The sequence below is a fragment of the Diceros bicornis genome, chromosome 39 (assembly GCF_020826845.1).
Source record: "Diceros bicornis minor isolate mBicDic1 chromosome 39, mDicBic1.mat.cur, whole genome shotgun sequence".
Lineage (NCBI taxonomy): Eukaryota > Metazoa > Chordata > Mammalia > Perissodactyla > Rhinocerotidae > Diceros > Diceros bicornis.
In genome coordinates, this window is record NC_080778.1 from 4,102,667 (window position 1) to 4,121,513 (window position 18,847).

Consider the following 18,847-nt stretch of genomic DNA (forward strand, 5'->3'; position numbering starts at 1 on the left):
GGTGCTCCCTCCCACCCACTCCATGGTTACTGGGCGCGCGGTGAGGAAGGAGTGAAACAGACACCTCATTCCCCATTAGCACGCGGACGGACACAGAAACGGAGACAATTACTGCGGGCTTCAGGCAAATACCCAATTCTGTCCAAATTAACCAGGATGATGACATACAGTGACAACTTTCTTTGCTCTAGTCGGTCAAGCAGTTGCTTACCTTCCTTTTTTTTCTATTTTGGGTATATTGAAGGAAGGAATATAAATTGAAATTTTCAAATATGCAACTGGCTGCTTTTAAGGATCCTATTGGAGAGCTACAAGCTTCTGTGCAGTTCTATATGTGGTCTAAAGGAAATCCTGGCTGTTTCTGGAGATTCCAACATCAAAGGAAGGCATTCCCGGACACCGCCGTATTTTATTTTTGAAAGCTGCTTTGAAGATGTGTTACAGGTATTCATTATTGTTCACTGAAAGCAAGCAACTTACATTCTTTTCTGTTTCGGGTTTCTCTGCTAAGTTGGTAAAGCTATCGTTTAATTTACTCCCACCTCCCGTTCTGCCCGAGTGGTTTTTTTAGATCCTGCTTCACTAAATTGCCTGATTCATGTGACATCAGATGTTGAGGCCCTGACTGCTTATGCAGGCAGGGAGGGGACAGGAGAGAGCTGGCCCTTCGGTCAACTCTGCTGGCTATCCAGGCTCCATGCGCCACCTGGGAAGCAGGAGGCAATTTTGTTTGGTAACCGTCCTCATCCCAAACTAAGAACTGAACAGAGATAAGCCACCACCCTTTCTCCTGATGCCCCTGCCCATGATTAATCATTCACAGACCTCTTCCACAGGCCTTTTGTCTTTCATTCTCCCATTTTCCTCTCTATAGGGAAGGACCCTGGGATTTGGAAACTTAAGTCCGAGAGAAAGCATGGCTTGGGCTCAGGCTCACTGAGGGTGGACATGCATCCCTGAGAGCCCCTGTTGGTCGAGCCTACGTCCTATCCATCCAGCCTCTCCACCTGGGGGGACCTTACTGATTCTGGCCAATGGAAAGTGGGCAGACCAGCCCTGTGCCCTTTGTAGGCTAACTCTGGAAACTTCCAACAGAGGGAGGGCCTCTCTCCTTCCTCACTCGCTGGCTGAATGAGGAGGACTTCATGGCCTGCAGGAGAAGAAGGGTGGGGACACCGAGGGACCCCTACATGACCACGTAGAAGGTCACTTACCAACCAGGAACACAGTGTTGAACTTTTTCCAAGCAAAAATTGACTTTCTTGGTGGGCCAGCCTGGTGGTGTAGTGGTTAAGTTCGCGCACTCCACTTTGGCAGTGCAGGGTGCACAGGTTTGGTTCCCCGGGCACACACCCATCCACCGCTTATCAAGCCATGCTGTAGCAGGTGTCCCACATATAAAGTAGAGGAAGATGGGCGCGGATGTTAGCCCAGGGCCAATCTTCCTCAGCAAAGAGAGGAGGATTGGCAACAGATCTTAGCTCAGGGCTAATCTTCCTCAAACACACAAAAAATTAACTTTCTTGGATTAAGCCACTGAGAATTGGGGGTTTGTGTGCTGGGGCAGCTAGCATTGCCCTAAGAAACAGGGGCCTGTTACTCACCCCTCTCAGCCTCAGATTTCTCATCTATACAAAGGGACCAATAATAGCACCTGCCTTGCTGTACTCAAGTCCCGATCCTGTGACATGAAATTTTGGGGTGCTCCTTGACCAACGCTTGGCCTTAGTAGGTGCTGGATCAATATTTGTTTCCCTACTTTTAAGACAACCTCTCCATCTCTCTAATTCTCTTAGCTGCCTTTCTCTGAACCTTCTCCATGACTTTGTTCATTCGTGTGAGACAAAACTGTTCATAACTGCCCCCAATGTCTCAGTGGGGGGAGCGCCGTGATTGAGCAGCGGGTTGCACCGTCTTCTGCTGTTATCATTCACTTGTAATAACAGTCTCCCAGTTTCATTCGATGTGATGACTGGAGCAGAAATCAGAACACCAGGACAAATGGGTCTGCTTATCATCCTCTGCTAATAATAGATGGGCCGAGTCCAGTAATTATCAGGAGGGTGTAGTGGTCCTGGCTGGAACCAGACTGAAATCACACTGTAATGGCTCGTAATTACACATCTCTGCCGGGCGCACGTTCAGGCAGAAACACACCGAGATGCTGGCTCCTTGGAGGAAGCAGAGGGCCCTGCTTCCTCTGGGCTGGCCGGAGCCGTGGTCCTGAGGTTGCCCGTGCAGCCTGTTTCTGGTGCCAGGCACTGGCACCTCTGTAAGCCCAGGCCTCTAGGGGCCTGCAGAGCAGGGTCCTCCTTTGTTCAAAAGTTAATTTATTTTTGCCCGGCTTTATGGAGGTATAATTGACAACTGATAATTGTGTCCGTATACAGTGTACAGCGTGATATTTTGACACAGGTATACTTATGAAACAGTCACCACAATCAAGGTAACTCACACCTCCATCATCTTCCATGGGTACCTTTTTTTTCTCGGGATGAGAACACTTAAGATCTATTCTCTAAGCAAATTTCAAGTACACACAACAGCATTATTAACTGCAGTCTCCGCGCTGTACATTAGATCCCCAGAACTCGCTCATCTTTTAGCTGAAAGTCTTGACCCATGCCCTTGACCAACACCCACCACGTCCCATCCCCATCCCTGGTGGCCAGGGTTCCAGTCTCTGCATCTATGAACTGGGTGTTTTAGATTCTACACAGAGGGGAGATCACGCAGCCCTTATCTTTCTGGGCCTGTCTTATTTACTCTCATGCTGCCCTCAGGTCCATCCATTCTGTCACAGATGGCAGGATTTCCTTCTCTGTTGTGGCAGGATAACATCCCTCAACGAAGGTGACTGCCGAGCAGAGAACATGCAGAGGCTGCATCAGGGATCAGACAATCTGGAAGCTGGTGTTCCCCTTTCAGTGGACGCCGAGAGCTTTCGTGGCCTGAGCTGAGGTGATTTAGGGGACGTTGGCCTCTTGAGGAAGCTCCTTTCCCAGGGAGAACCTCCAGGCCCAACGAAGTACCCAGAAAGTACCCACTTTCAAAATGGATAAGTGGAAAAACGCACATGTGCACATTTACACACCACCTGTACATCACACACACACACACTTATACGCCACATATACATCACACACACACTTATGCACTGCATAACCGTCACACACACACTTAGACATCACATATATGTCACAGACACACATCCACGGATCTTTCACGAGCCCCTCCGTGTACCAGGCACCCACTATATGCCCTATATGACATCATTACACTCACAACCACCAACCTCAGTGTGAGCTGAAAACGCTAAAGGGCGTCTTTTCCTGTGTCCTGGAACCATCTTGATGGAGTCCTCGTCTGCTGCTCTTTGCCTCCACCGTCCGGAGGGAGTTGCTTACCCCAGGGCCGGGACAACATTCCACTTCTTCTCCAGAATCAATGAGAATTTCCAAACAGCGTTTTGTGCTCGGACAGAGTAAACAAACTTTACACGTGGATTTTAATCAATTCAATATTTGTGAATGTGACACATTTACCTGGTGGCCCTCTTGGGGGCCAGTCCAAGGCAGCCAGAGGGGTCCCGGTGGGTGACCCAAGAGAGGAAAATCTTCCTTCTGTCCTCTAGGTTCTGTGGCTGGACTGAGAATTAAACTGACATAACAATTTAGCAGGAGGACAGCAGAAAAATTTATCTAATATTTCTAGGTATACATGGGAACCTTCAGAAGGGAAATAAAACCTGAAGAAGCCATTAGGTCTAAAAGCCTATACACCTTTCTACACAAAGAATGATACCTTGTGGGACTGTGACAAGATGAAGGGGTGTTGGCCAGGGCAGTATGTCGTGGGACCGTGAGGAGAATTATCCGGGGACTCTGGAAGATCGGGGTGATGTTAGCAGGTCTGTTTGTCCAGGTCCATCTCGGCGGTGACTCCCCAGTGCAGGGAGGGCCCCTTTGACATCCCGGGATCTGCTTTCAGGGAGAAAGGGAGAGGTCAGAGAGCCCATCCCGCACCTGCTGCTTTTCTGTGTAAAATAGTCAACACGCCGAAGCAGCACATTTTGGGTGGCGTGTTCTGAACCTTTTCAAAAGTCTGGAAGAATATTAAGAAGCTGAGAGGTAAGTTACCTTGAAAAGCAGAGGGAGAAATGAATACGGCCGTGAGTGGCCAGCGGGAGAAGCTGTACACCGGAGGCTGGGGGGATAGACCATGCGAGAGGTTTATGTGGGTCAGGATAGGGGTGCCCGTTCAGCTCAGGATGCTGAGACCCCGACAAAAACAACCTGTTCCTCGGTGACCAGAAGGAGAGGGTGGCAGGAGAGGGGAGGGGAGACAGAAAGATGAACTGATTGATATCCCCTGGGCGGGAGGGAGGCGAGTAGAGAGCAGGGCTGGCTTCATGGGGGACCTGGGCAGTCACGCCCACGTGTGGCTCAATGCTCTGTTGTTGCCACCTTGAAATCTTATCGTCTGTCTTTGAGCCTGGTTCTGTCCCCGGGGGCGGTGGAGCAGGTGTGCGAGCAGAGGGGCCGCACAGATCTGCTCTTGTTCCTGCCTCCCCATTCGCACAGAGTGGTCACGATGTGCCGTGAGCACAGGATTAGGGGGACCTGTGATGGCGGGAGTTCAAGGTCACATGTTCCATCTATGACCCAGTAAATGGGGGCGCTGATGGCCCTGAGAGGCCACACTTTCCTCTGGAACCAGAGCTTTCATGGAACAGAGAAAGGAGGCAATGTGTCCTAAGAAACCCCACCGACCCAGGGACCCTCCCTCATGCGGGGAGCTCATTACTTCCCTGCGTTAGCCGTCCATTTATACTGAAAACACGACACGGAGGGAGGGCAAGACGGGATGGTCACAGCTCCCTCTCCTCCCGCTCCTTCCTCGCTCTCAGTGAGCCTGGGTGGACGGGTGCCGGGAGAGTGTGCGCAGCAAGAAGTGAAATAGAAACGGTGGAGTTTGTTCTGCATGGAAGTTCACTTTTCTGCTAAGAATGAAATACGTAAACATGGGCTACAAAATACACACTGAGCGATTCTGGTGACTCTGAGAATGAGATAAAGGCTCTTACACTTGCATTTAAAATTGGCATTGTACAAAATAAAGTTGACTGGTAAAATTCCTGCTAATAATTTTTAACTTTCCTTTTAGAATGACATTAAATAGCAAATAGAAGAACATCATGATAGGTAGAGAGAGAGAGAGAGACTGTAGAAGAATGGAACACGTTTCACGTTTTAGAACCTTCGTACATTTTTCCCTGCTCTGTGAGCAGGGGTGGCGTGTTTTCGTTTTGCACCGGGCCCCTCACATTCCGTAGGGGCCCTGATGGGGAGCTAAGGAGGGAGGACAAAGAACAGCTGACCAAGAGCAGAACAGCACGGTGGGTACCTATGGCCCAACAACCAAACCGCTGGTGTTTATTTCTGCCCACGGGATCTCAGACAAGACAGTCATGGGCACTTCCCTTCTTCCGTCTGTGAAATGGGGGTAATACTAGAACAGACGTCTTAGGGAACTGCTGTGAAGCTTCATGCTAAGTCCTCTTGTCATAAGTCTCTCAACAGGTGTCAGGTGTCATAATCATTGATACAATCCTTTAACCGATGTGTCATAGAAGGTGCAGTGCAAGGGTTATGAGGCACCAAAAGGTGATGTGATCCTGTCCTGGAGGGACTTACTGTCAGATGAGAAAGAGGCCCCAAGTAACTACACTACATGGAGACATTCATGGAGGCTGTGGGGCTCAGAGGGGAAGGAGCTTCTTCTAGTTGGGCAAATCAGAGAAGACTTCATGGAAGACAAGAGTTGGGGGTGAATCATATCCCCAGAAAGATACAATGAAGTCTTAACCCCAGCACCTGTGAACGTGACCCTATTTGCAGTTGTAATCAAGTTAAGATGGGGTCGTACTGGAGAAGGGTACACCTGGAATCCAATATGGCTGTGTCCTTATAAGAAGAGGACAGAGACACACATGTGATGACCGGGGCAGAAACTGGGGAGATGTGTCTACAAGCCAAGGATCACCAAGGATTGCCGGCAAACCCCAGTAAGAGAAAGGCATGGAATGGATTGTCCTTCTAGAGCCTTTGCAGGGCACATGGCCTTGCCCACACCTTTTCAGCCTTCAGAACCAGGAGACAATAAGTCTCTGTTGTGTTAGAGTACCATGTTGGTTGCCCTTGGTTACAGTGGCCCTAGGAAGGTTTCTGGGACGGGTATAGGTATTCCAGCTGTGGACTGCCCCATGAGCAGAGGCTGGCACAGCAAGAATTGTGAGGCAATGGTTCCCAAAGTGTGTCCCCACAAGCAGCAGCATCGTGTCACCTGGGAGTCATTTCACTGGCGACGGAAGAATCAAAACTCCGGGGAGGGGCCCGGCTGTCAGGTCTTAACAAGTCCCCAAGTGAGTCTGCTGCAGGCCAGCATATGGGAACCACTATGACAAGGACTGTCTGCCCGACGTCTGCACAACAGAGTGACGGGCAGGGTTTGGTTGTGAAGTTGGATGGGAAACCAAGCCATGGAGGCCTTAGAAACCCCACCGATGAATGAGTGTCTTGTAGATGGAATAGAGAGACTTATGGGCTGGAGACCAGGACATGGGTGATATGATTCTCAGAAGCGGCAGAGGGGGGAGGAGGAGTAGGTTTCCAAGGGAGGCACCAGCTGAAGGTGCAGGAACAGCATTTGGTGGAGAATGTGAAGGGAGATGGTGGATTTGGGCATTCCCCACATAGAGATGGGGCTGGGAATTGCTAAGTGGTCAAATGGAGCCACACTAAAGCGTTTACACAGAAAAATGGTGTGTGCGTGTGTGTGCGTGTGTGCATGCGTGTCCTCTCCTTTCCTCCCCATGGTTCATGCCTTCAGTGGTCCAGGATTGTCTTCCTGTTACTGCTGACCCCTTTTGGGCATCAGAGGAATGAAGCAGCGATCCAGACCCTTACCTGCCAATTCACGGTGCAGCCCACCCTGCGCCCTGGAGCAGCCCTACCTCGTCCAGGTGTGTGAAAGCAGGCAGCCCACACTCAGAGGGGCTTCTCTTCAGGTGGGCTGGGGTGGGTGTGGCTCTGACCCTGCCCTGGCTTTGGCAATTGGAATGATTCATGTACAACCAGTAACCTTTGGGGTGCAAGGCATGATGAAGATTCTTTTCTGACTAGACATTTTAAAGGCTGCAGACTTATGCTACGTTACTCTCCTTCAATTTGGTGGTGGAGACTCAGGCTCATAGAAAGATTACAACCATCCCTTTGCCCTCCTCCATCCTCTGGCCAAAGATCCACTTGTGTGCAGTGACAGTGGGTCCGCCCTGGGTTACGGGGTGTGGTTATTTCCTTCTGCTGCCCACGCTCCCACGGCCCACACGGGGCCCTTCCCTCTCCCACTCACATATCAACTACAGACCTGCTTGGGAAGAGCGGTTCCTGTACCTCTTGTAAAACCGCCTTGGGGGACAGTTGGCATTTTCCCTAAATGCCACTCTCAGCTGCTCTGCATCCATCTAGAAAAGGGTTCAAATCCAGGCTCCGTCACTGGCACGATGGATGACGTTGGGAACCTGCTCGGTCTCACCGAGCTTTGTTTCCTTATTCTCAAACAAGAACCACAAAACCTGCCACAGAGAGTGGCTATGTCGCACACAGTAGGGGCATAATAAAAGGTTGGCCCGCATTACCTGTGATGTCCGCTTCTCTTAGGCTCAGGCTGTCAGTAACCATTGATCTCACAAAGCCACCTCTACCTGGGTCACCTTGACCTCCTTTCACCAGGCGATCACCTGATCTCCTTGATCAGGATCATTCCTTCAGCTCCTGGAGACAAACGTCTCCTAGACAGGGACGGAAAGGGAATCCCTCGTACACAACTGAGGCTTCCAGACACGGCTACTGGATCTCAGAACATGGGTCCAAGACAGGCCTGGTCCAGTTTCCAACCCACGGAGGAACCCAGGAAGCATGGAGTGGGCCTCCCTCATGCAAGCTGATGGTGTAGCCTGGGTTTGCACAGGTGTTTGGAAGCTGCACTTGGGGACATCTGGCATCTCTCTTCTTACTTTGCGCTGAGTTGCCTTGTTGTCCTGTTAAAACTACGAGGCGTCTGGAACCCGCGGTCTTTGGGGCTCCCTGTCAGGCCTGGTCAGCCTGTCATCCTGCCACCTCTTCCCCGAACCCTGGGACGACAGCTGCTGGCCCAGGGAAGGACCGGTCACTGTGGAGGCAGCTGGCTGCTTCAGGGACATTGGGCTCTGTTGTTTTTCTGTCTGTGTGTTTAATAAAGTATGGTGCTTATCACATCCTTCCATTTTCCAGACAGTTCTCAAAATTGCCCCAAGACTGCAGATCAGTCCTCAAGAACTGGTACCCCACACATGGACCTTCCTGACCCCTCCTGGCCACTCACCAACTCCCGGGGCATCTCAGGGCCTCTACCCATCGTAGGTTCATTGGAGGGGCCCTGCAAATTAGACTGATCAAGACAGATTAACAGGAGGAAGACAAGCAGAAGTTTCTTAACATGTGTAGCGCAAATACACAAGAGGAACTCAAGATGAGTCACTCAGAGGGGTGGTTAGAACTCGGGCTTCCACAGCATCTTAGCAAAGAACAATAAGTTTGTAGAGAAGTGAGAAGACAAAGGAAAGAGACCCTGGGTTTCCAGAGGCAGCAGAAGATGGGAAGGCAAATATGCGGGGCACTGACTGAAGGTAAGGGTTTCAGGCAAGGTGTGTTATGCAGAGTCCTCTGGTGCCACCTCTGGGCTGAGACTAGTCTCAAGTTGTCTTGTGATTAAGAATTGTCCTGCCCTTCTTGGTGAGGGGGAGAGCAGAGAGTTTTCCTTGTGTCTAGCTTTTCTCAATGCTTTTAGCTCAAAATCCTCCTTATAGCAGAGCGGCATATTTGGGGTGGCGCCCTCTGACCCCTCCAGCAGCCAGCCGGGAGGTGGCTCAGGAGCTGCGTGTGGGGTTTAGCTCTTTTAGGAGCGCTTTGCCACCTGGAGAGGTGACTTGCTGATACGTCTACACAAACACGGTCAGACTGTTCATTTTTAGCGTCCTCATGTCTTAACAGTCTCAGAGTCAGCAGGCCTGGCTCTGCATAAGTCACATGAGCCTGCAAACTTGCCAGACCAGCTAGTTTCCCCTCAATTACACCTTCCCCTCCACCCAGAATGAACGGGAGGCTCTGCCCTCCTGGGGATTTATCGCTCTGCTTTTGTTCCTGCTCCGCTCTGAGCAGACGCTGTGCTCCTGTTGAATCGCACGCAGGCTCTGGGATCCCAAGAATGAGTCTTTCCTCTGCTTTAGATCTGAGCTAAATGCTTGGGAATGAGGGAAAAGAGCAACAAGTATGGGCTTTAGGCTCATTGAAATTAGACGAATTTAAGAGTGTTGTCAGTCGCAGGGAAGATAAAAACTTTTTTAAAAAGTTAAGAACTTTTGCAAAACTCTCAAAGGGAAGGCCTTTTCTTTATGTTATGGAAAAAAATCCCATCCTGAGCAGGAACATCAAGGGGACTTGGGATTTTGTTTGTTTAGGACTCCCAGACGGAATTTGACTCTCCCGGTCTCCCCCAGGCTGAAACTCAACCCACGAGGCATGAGAAGCCCCTTAACCTCCTGGAAAGGAGAGTGAGTGGGACGCAAACTTCTTCCAGGGGAGAGAGAAAGGCAGATGCTGGTCAGACTAAGGCAGCTTCTCAACCTTGTTCAAGACCGACGCTTTAGAATCGCCTGGGACTTGATGAAAATGCAGAATCTCAGAACCAGACTCACTGACAGGAACCACCGGAGGGCCCTTGAAAGATCTGCGCTTTGAAGAGCTGTCCGTTGTGATCCTTAGGCACTGACGCCTGAGGACCGCACATCTAAGGACATCAGCAGCATACAGGCCGGAGAAATACGGTGATCTCCTATTTCCTGTTGTCTTTGTCTCCAAGGGCATACATGCTAGTTCTCAAAGACGGTGGAAAATGGATTAAAGAGAATGACAAAAATGAGAGCATTTTAATGTTGAGGGTGTTATTGGTTTTCTCTAATTGATAAGACAAGGTTTCCATATTGGGGCCTTCATAAAAGAGAGGTAATGCTGACAGAAGAGATCCCCCCCCAGCTTAGCAAAACAGCATAATGTCGCAAGGCGTGGCTGCTGCTGTCAGTCAGGCCGTGAACCCAGAGACCAGTCTCCTAGCAGCCTAGTGTCCACGCGACGGGGGACTGGCTTCCAGGAAATTTACAGCCCTGGGCTGGGGAAGGGTAAGCCACACGGAGCCTCTTTTTAGGAGAAAGGGAACATTTTGGGGCCAGCCACTCTCTAGCAATTACTCCGGAGACAAAATGCTAATCTTTTGTGACCCATCCCTTATCCTTTTTCAGGGGTATTATGTACTCTGAAAAAAAAGTTGGGTTTAGCAATATAGCAGACATTGGAAAACAATATACTTATTCTTTTCATATACTGTTTTGTTTGCATTTTTAAAAGTTCACCTCTGGTATCGCACCACTTATCATTTCTTGTTAGTTAGCTCACATGGGGACATCCTAAGCAAGCCGAGGTTCCTCTAGGGTCCCTTCTGACTTTAGGGCTCAGACTCAGTCCTGGGGAGTTGGGCTGGGAAATACTCACCCGCATGCTCTCTCCTCTCTTCTTGTGCACACCTCACTACTCCCGTCTTAGATGCCAAAGAAAAGACATGTTCTCCGACTTGCTCCCAACTCATGAGAATATAGGGGAAGAAAAAAATTCTGTTTTCTGCTACTTCCTAGATTCTCTGTCTGGGTCCCTGCAAATTAGGCTGACAAAAGACAGGTGAATGGGAGAAAAATATCCAGTTCATCAGCAAGGGCAGTGCGCAAGTGCACGGGGGAGCCCGGCGATGCAGAGCTCAGAGGGGTGGTCAGCCCCGGGCTTCTACGGCAGCTGAGCAAAGGAACGATGAATGTGGAGAGAAGTGACGAGACAGAGGAGAGGGGCTTTGGGTTTCTAGGGTGACGAATTGTGGGAAGGCAAATATATGGGGGCGCTGGTGGAAGATATGGGCCACTTAGCCCAGTCGGTTTGTGCAGGCTTTCTCGCGGCCGACCCAACTCCTGCAATACGATTGTTCTCTCCCATCCTGGTACAGGAAGTGGGGGACTCCTTCACAAGGGGGGCTTATGTTCTGCTTTCAGACGAGGTTGTGAGAGGCAGAGAGCTTATCCTGCATCTGCTTTTTCTCAATTGCCTTTGGCTCAAAATCATCCTTATGCCAAAGCAGCGTATCTCAGGGTGGCACCCTCTGACCTCTTCAGGAACAAGAGCCTCTCAGACGAGAATGTGTTCGGCTGCAGTCACACCAGACCCTGCTGCTTTGTGGGGAGTGGCCCCACAAACAGGCCTATGTTCCTCCTGCAACAGGGAGTCTGGAGGTGGTGACCCTGGGCTGGCGCAGAGCCCCCCCGTGTCACCAGGGACTCAGCTCCCCTCCCCGCTTGCCCGCATCCGTGCAGCTGTCACATCTGGGTCACCAGAGGGAGGAAGGGTAAGAGAGCAGGGCCACAGGGTAAGACACCAGTCACACGAACCTCCTTTAAAAGGTTTTCTGGACGCAACTGGTCGTGACCACCCATGGCTGCTAGAGAGCTCAGAATGGTGCATATTCGTGTGGGCACGTCACCCTCTTAAACAGTTTTGAGGTTCTGCTGATGAGGGAGGACCAGAGAATGGACGGTGCGTAGGCAACCAGCAGTGGGTGTTATGGGGCGTTGCCCACAACTGCAATGGAATGTGGAGCTCACAACCACCAGGGTAGATTCCCAAGTCCCAGCTCCTCCCAGGAGACCAGGCTTCCCTGACGGCTCCTGGCAACAGAGTTCCTGAGACGCTGTGTCATCCGGAGCCCTCCCTCATCGCTCAGGGCTTCATCACGCATGCCAACCTCAGACTCTAAGAAGAACTGCTTTTGACTATTAGTGCCTGCTGTGTGTGAGGCACTTTACCTTCTTCATCTAGAATTTCTACCCCCTTGCGTAAATAGTATTGTTCTTCCTGTTTTACAGGCAAGAGAATTGAACTCAGACAGGGTAAGTAGCTTACTAATGGACCCACAGCTGGTGAAGTGGCCAAGCCTACAACTGCCATCGAGTCCAAGAGATTTCCAAGTCCTCATATTTTGGTCTGTGCTGCACTCCTCCACTCTGCTGGTTGGTTCAGGGGTATAGTTTATTCCAGTCCTCCTACATGCTTGGAAAATTTTCACAGGACACCGTTGCTGTTATTTCTCCTCCCTTTTTCAAGTTTAAGCAAAAAATCCCACAAGTAGGATTCTTTAGAATTTAGATTTGTCAACAATCAGGAGGAATTTAGTCTTTGTCAGTTTCAAAGCTGAAAAAGATTACGGAATACATAGGGCTTCCTAGGGCCGTCTGACAGCCAAGAAACCAACGAATGAGACAAGTTCAGCAGATGCTTCCCCACAGGAGGGTGCTTCTTAGACAAACCCCTGATGATGGCCGGACTGATTGTGGTTTTGGCTTCCTGAGGAGACACCTGATACTCTGATGCACTGAGAGGGACCTTGTGAAGACTCTGCTTTCTGCCAACACCCACCTCTGTTTTCACACGTGGAGACGATTCCTTTTTTTTTTTTTTTTAACAGAGTTACAAAATCAACAACACTGCTGTTAGCCTGAGAGATGTCATCACCAGGAACTGTTACCACCCATGTGATTGACAAACCTTATCTGTTTTGTTCTGGTTTTGGTTTTTGATTTTTCATCAGTTCTAGTGAAATCTTTTAATGAAAATCTTTGCTCTGAATTTTGAAAATGTGAACAGCAACCTGTGTCACACAGGAAGATTATCCTTGCATCAATTAAAGGACATTAAGAATAATCCCCTTATTGGAGAGTTGTGTGAATCAACTAGTTAAGAAATAATGATTAGATATATAGGAAAAAAAATTTGTGTTTCAATGGAAAACTAGAGCATACATTTTAAGGTTGTTCATTTTCTTTGAGCTATTTTGCAGCTCTTTGTACACTGCAGGTAACTAGTAGACATATAAATCCTATCCTGCCTAGTAGTGATTTTAACTGGCCTCCTCCCTCTGTGGGAAATTTACTTTTGTCCCCGTGTGCAATTCATTTCAAAATCCCTTTACTCCATATACGTTTGTGCTGTTTTGACTTTTCCTTTGAACCAGTTCTGACATCTGCCTGGTTCCCTCCCGTCATATGCATAAAAGAAAATCCTTAGCACGTGTTATTTTCACGTCTAGATGCAAGTCACGATTTCACCTTTTTCTGAAAATTGTCTTTCAGACACAACGCACAGAGCACGTTATACTGTTAGACTTGTGATACTTTGCTAATCTTCTGTTATATGTGTGACCGTTTTAGACAATGGACTTCCAGGAATCAGAAAACATATTGTCTCCTTGATCTTGTTCTGAGTATGACCACAATGAAGTGTTCCATACTTACAGCATGTCTGCAGAAAATATTTGCGTGTTTTGCATCAGGCAGGGCACTGCCACGGAAAAATCCGGAGGCGAAGCATTTAGTTAGCGCTGACTGTGTTCCCTGCAGAGTGCAGGAGAGCACAGATGCTGGGCCCCATTCTCGAGAGCAGCAAGGGGAAGAGTATGAAAGGGCTTGGGACACACTGCCCTATGGCGAGAAGCCCGAGATACGCTAATGGAACCCGAATCTGAATTTCAGTGGAGTCCAGCTGGGGCAATAAGACTATGGAATACCTAGAAGACAGCACAGGGCAGTCCACGATTTACTGTGAGATGGCGTAATATAATGTGTTCTCAAAGACGGGCGAGGAAGCAAAGCCCATGACGAGCTCAAGCCAACGTTTGCTCTGGGCGATCCCAGGACCCTGATCTCATCTTCAGCTCCCATCACCGGCCTTTTGTTGATGCTTCTGTTTGAGGTTTCAAAAGACTGGCTCATCTTTCAAGCTACAGGTTCAACTGTATATTAGATGGTCAAACACAGAGAACTTGGTCCCACAATCTGCAAAGCTAACCCTCTGCCTTGGGGAGCAGCCCCATTGCCTCCCCTGCATGGGTTGCTTTTAGCACAGATGGGCCCCCTCTCAGGCGTCTGTAGAGGTTGGGGAGCAGGACTAGGCACGGAGAGGATACCGGCGCGTCCTTGCTCCTGAGAAGGAAAGCTACGTGCTTCACAGGGCAACGCCGACCTGATCACAGCAGCACCGTCTTTCAGAGCAGGCATCTAAATAAAACTGTCTTTCAAAACTGACTTCCCAGTCCTTGAGGTTTCTCATCAAAGGGCTTTACATGTTTAACCAGGCAGGAGGGGAGTTTTTTGCGTTTATGGTCCTGCTGTTTCGAATGACAATTAGAAAGAATTATTGATCTCCCAGACTTGAAGAGACTCAACGAAGGCCTGAGGCAGGCTCAGTTTGGGAGATTTGAGACTCCTTTTGTGGAGCACACATCTGGGCTCACACCAGGTTCAGGAAGAACAGAGCGCAAGGCCCTGAGTGCCCGGGAACCCGGACTCCCAGACAGGAAGCTGTGGGGCCCCGCCCTGACCCTGGCTTTCCTGTAGCAGAAGGATGGGGCTGGAAGGGCCTTCCTGTGCCCAGAGTTAGTCTGGACCCCAGAGCCGGAGCTGGAGCTTGCAGGGGGCATAGGTACCCAAAGAAGTAGGGGATGTAGGTACCAGGAGTAGGGGATGCAGGTGCTAGAAGGTCCCCACTGAAGAGCGACAGAATACGCCACCCCAAAATATGCCTATTTGGCATAAGGATTATTTTGAGGAAGAGTACACGTTTGAGGAACAGAAGTTACCCTTTTGTAAGAGACATCTACATTTATAAAGAAAATCTCCGTTTGTAAGGGTGTCTCCCCGTCTGTACCAGGAAGAGGAAGATGACTCTGAATCACAAGAGACTCTTGTCCAGAGAGAAGGCAGAGACTTAAATCTGTGTAACAGCCTCACCCTGTTTACTGTGCCCTTCTTGCTCACCTCCCGTAAGTGGCCTCCCCACACCCTCCTTCCTCTGTCTTTAGCTGAAGACGGCATTTAAGCCTGAGTTATGAGACATTTCAGGGAGTTACTCATTTTCCCTGGGTTTCTCCCATGTATACATCTGGTATACATGTTAATAAACTTCTATTTGGTTTTCTCTTATAAATCTATCTTTTGTTACAGGGTTCCCAGAGAGAACTTAGAAGGGTAGAGGGAAAATTACTTTTTCCTCTTTCTATCAGCCAGGTTCTACTGTCGAGGCCAAGTGTCATTTTTATGGAGGAGAGTTGAGAATTCAGGGCTTCTCCTCCTTCCCTTTGGGTGATTGAATAAACAATCATAACCAACTTAGCAAAATGTAAGATCATTTGCATGATATAACTATGAAATGTGTGAGATCAATAGATATTCATTCCCTCGTTGCTAATTTATCAAGCATCTGCCAGAGGTGGAGAACCTGATGGGCATTGTGAGGAACACACTGCTAAAAGATAAACCAAGGCATAGTAAAAATTTTAAGAGTTTATTTAAGCAAAAATTGATTCAAATTGGGCAGCGACAAACCAGAAGTGGTTAGTAGGGCTCCACGGACAGGAGCTCGGGGAAAGAGAAGGTGAGGAAGCAAAATAAGGAAATGATTGATGGGCTGAGCTCAAAGCCCAGTTGGCTGTTTGTGGTGGTTTGTCCCTAGGTTTTGATTTCATAACCTTGAGGCCTTTACAGGCTTAGGTTCTGGTTTGCTTACGTGGCTGTGACGGTGTTAGAGCCACCTCAGTCTAGTGGCTTCCTTGTTTAAATAATTGAACAAGCTGACTTTTAGCAAACCTAGGTAGAATAAAAGTTGTATATCCACATTATATTTAAAGTTGATAATTCTGAAGACATGCCTGTTTTAATTAAACCAACAAAACTTAAACTAGCTTTCATTTACCAAAGATTATCCTAGATCATGTGAACTTGAAAAACATTGGGGTTAGTTTCTATATTTCTGAAAGATGTCTTAATTTTTATAAGCACTTATTTTTCTTTAAGCCAGGCGGAGCTCACCCCTGACAAGGTGGAGCTTTACCCGAGCCCTGTGCTCCTGGGAACAGTGACGGTTAAACTCTCCCAACAACCCGTGTCCCAGGAAAGGACTCACCACAAGGAGCCCCTCCCTCATGTGACATAGGTGAGACTCCACACACACTTTCTCACAAGGGGTCTCACTCTCGATGACCCCTTGTGTGCCTGCGGCAAGGCAGACCCAGCCCTCCAGCTCCTGTCCTTTGTCTCATGGTTGATTAGCTGAGATTAAAGAGGTTTGTCCCCTTGAGACCAGCTGGACACAGAGAAAACCCTTTCCTGGTCAGCTCACTGACCAAAACTACCCCCAACTCTGAGCACCCTAACTGCAGATGGCCCATCCACAGCTTTTCTGCTCCTCCCCAGAAAAGTCCAAGGCCAACCGCCCTGCCCACTCTGATCTGCACGTCTGGGCTCTCCCACTGCATCTGCCTGAACAAAACCAGTCTCCTGCCCTGTGTAGTGTGATCTTTGACATCCCACAGGCATTTCCGTGTGAATTTTATGGAAAGACCAGGAAGTCTTTAACTCCTCTTTCTCGTGACATAAAGAGGGCAGTCATCCACACTGGAACGTCACTTGGAGTTAAAGTGTTCCTTCCCAGGAGCATCTTTAAGCCTTTCTCTAACTGAGGACTAAACCCCTGTTCCCTCTGAATGTCAAGGGGTACACCAGGGTTAAAGACAGGTCTGTCCTGAGGATCTGCAGCCCAGGCCCATCCCTCCTGCAGACGTGGGCATGTGGCCAGCTGTGCATCGGCCAGGCTTCTGAACTGCCCACTGTTTGGCAAGACTTGCAGGACATGGGCACCTGGCAGAAGAAAGGGCCCATCCGTGGGGTCAGGACCTCCTCCTCCCCTGGGTGCTCTTTTGGCAAATGCTTGGCCTTCCGGGTCTCATCATGGGGCCTGGAATCTCCCCTTACTGCAAACAGACCACATCATGAAAACACACATTTTACGGACCGTTAGGCACCTGGCCTGTCTTTATCACTGAGTGGGCCACTCCACACATTTTCCTCCCCTCCTCAGCCTCTAACTCACCTTTCCGAAGGTTCTTTGAGGCAGGGAGCAAGTGTGGGAACCCTCCCCTGGGGCCGGGTCCCCTGGTTGCCTTTTTTTTTTTTTAATTTTTTATTTATTGCAGTAACATTGGTTTATAACATTGTATAAATTTCAGGTGTACATCATTATACTCCTATTTCTGCATAGATTACATCATGTTCACCACCCAAATACTAATTACAACCCATCACCGCACACATGTGCCAAATTAATCCTTTCGCCCTCCCCCCTCCCCCCTTCCCCTCTGGTAACCACCAATCCAATCTCTGTCTCTATGTGTTTGTTTATTGTTGTTATTATCTACTACTTAATGAGGGAAATCATACGGTATTTGACCTTCTCCCTCTGACTTATTTCACTTTGCTTAATACCCGAAATGTCCATCCATGTTGTCACAAATGGCTGGATTTCATCGTTTCTTATGGCTGAGTAGTATTCCATTGTGTATATATACCACATCTTCTTTATCCATTCGTCCCTTGATGGGCACTTAGGTTGCTTCCAAGTCTTAGCTATTGTGAATAACGCTGCAATGAACACAGGGGTGCATGTATCTTTATGCATTGGTGTTTTCAAGTTCTTTGGATAAATACTCAGCAGTGGAATGGTTGGATCATATGGTAGTTCTATCCTTGATTTTTTGAGGAATATCCATACTGTTTTCCATAGTGGCTGCACCAGTTGGCACTCCCACCAGCAGTGTATGAGAGTTCCCTTCTCTCCACATCCTCTCCAACACATGTTGTTTCCTGTCTTGTTAATTACAGCCATTCTGACAGGTGTGAGGTGATATCTCACTGTAGTTTTGATTTGCACTTCCCTGATAGTTAATGATTTTGAACATCTTTTCATGTGCCTGTTGGCCATCTGTATATCTCCTTTGGAGAAATGTCTGTTCAGGTCTTTTGTCCATTTTTTAATTGGGTTGTTAGTTTTTTTGTTGTTGAGATGCATCAGTTCTTTGTATATTTTGGAGATTAAGCCCTTATCAGATGTATGGTTTGCAAATATCTTCTCCCAATTGTTAGGTTGTCTTTTCATTTTGTTGATGGTTTCCTTTGCTGTGCAGAAGCTTTTTAGTTTGATGTAGTCCCATTTGTTTATTTTTTCTATTGTTTCTCTTGCCGGGTCAGACATGGTGCTTGAAAATATGTTGCTAAGACCAATGTCGAAGATCCTGGTTGCCTTTTATCCAAAATGAAATCAGCCACCTTACCTTGCCCTCCATGCCTGCTCATTCTGGCTCCTGGTCGGTGAGGACATAGAGATCTTCTGCTCCAACAGGACACAGGTGGCCCCAGTGGAGTGGACAAATTGCTACCCGCCACCTCCAGGCTCCCCGCCGTGGGATGGCCTCCTGGGCAGTTATGGCGACTTCAACTTCAATGGAAGCGTCTAGAGAATATGTCATTTGCTTGTTTGTTTTCCTGAGGGAAACACACAGGGCTGGTGTTCACTGTTGGGTAGGATTCCTGGCGCTGGTAAGACTAGAGATCAGTTTTCCGTCCCTTCTGTCACTGCCGCAGTGAGGTCAAGGGTAAGGCCTAGTGATGGGCTACCAGGCTCAACTTCGATCAGACAGGACTCAGCCACTGCTCTATTTCCTTAACAAGAGAACTCACTTTTCAATTGTTTATTTCAATTCTACCCCTAAGCGAAGACAGCCTCAAAGCAGTCCCAAAGCCAAATTCTTAGGAAAAAAAGAAGCAGAT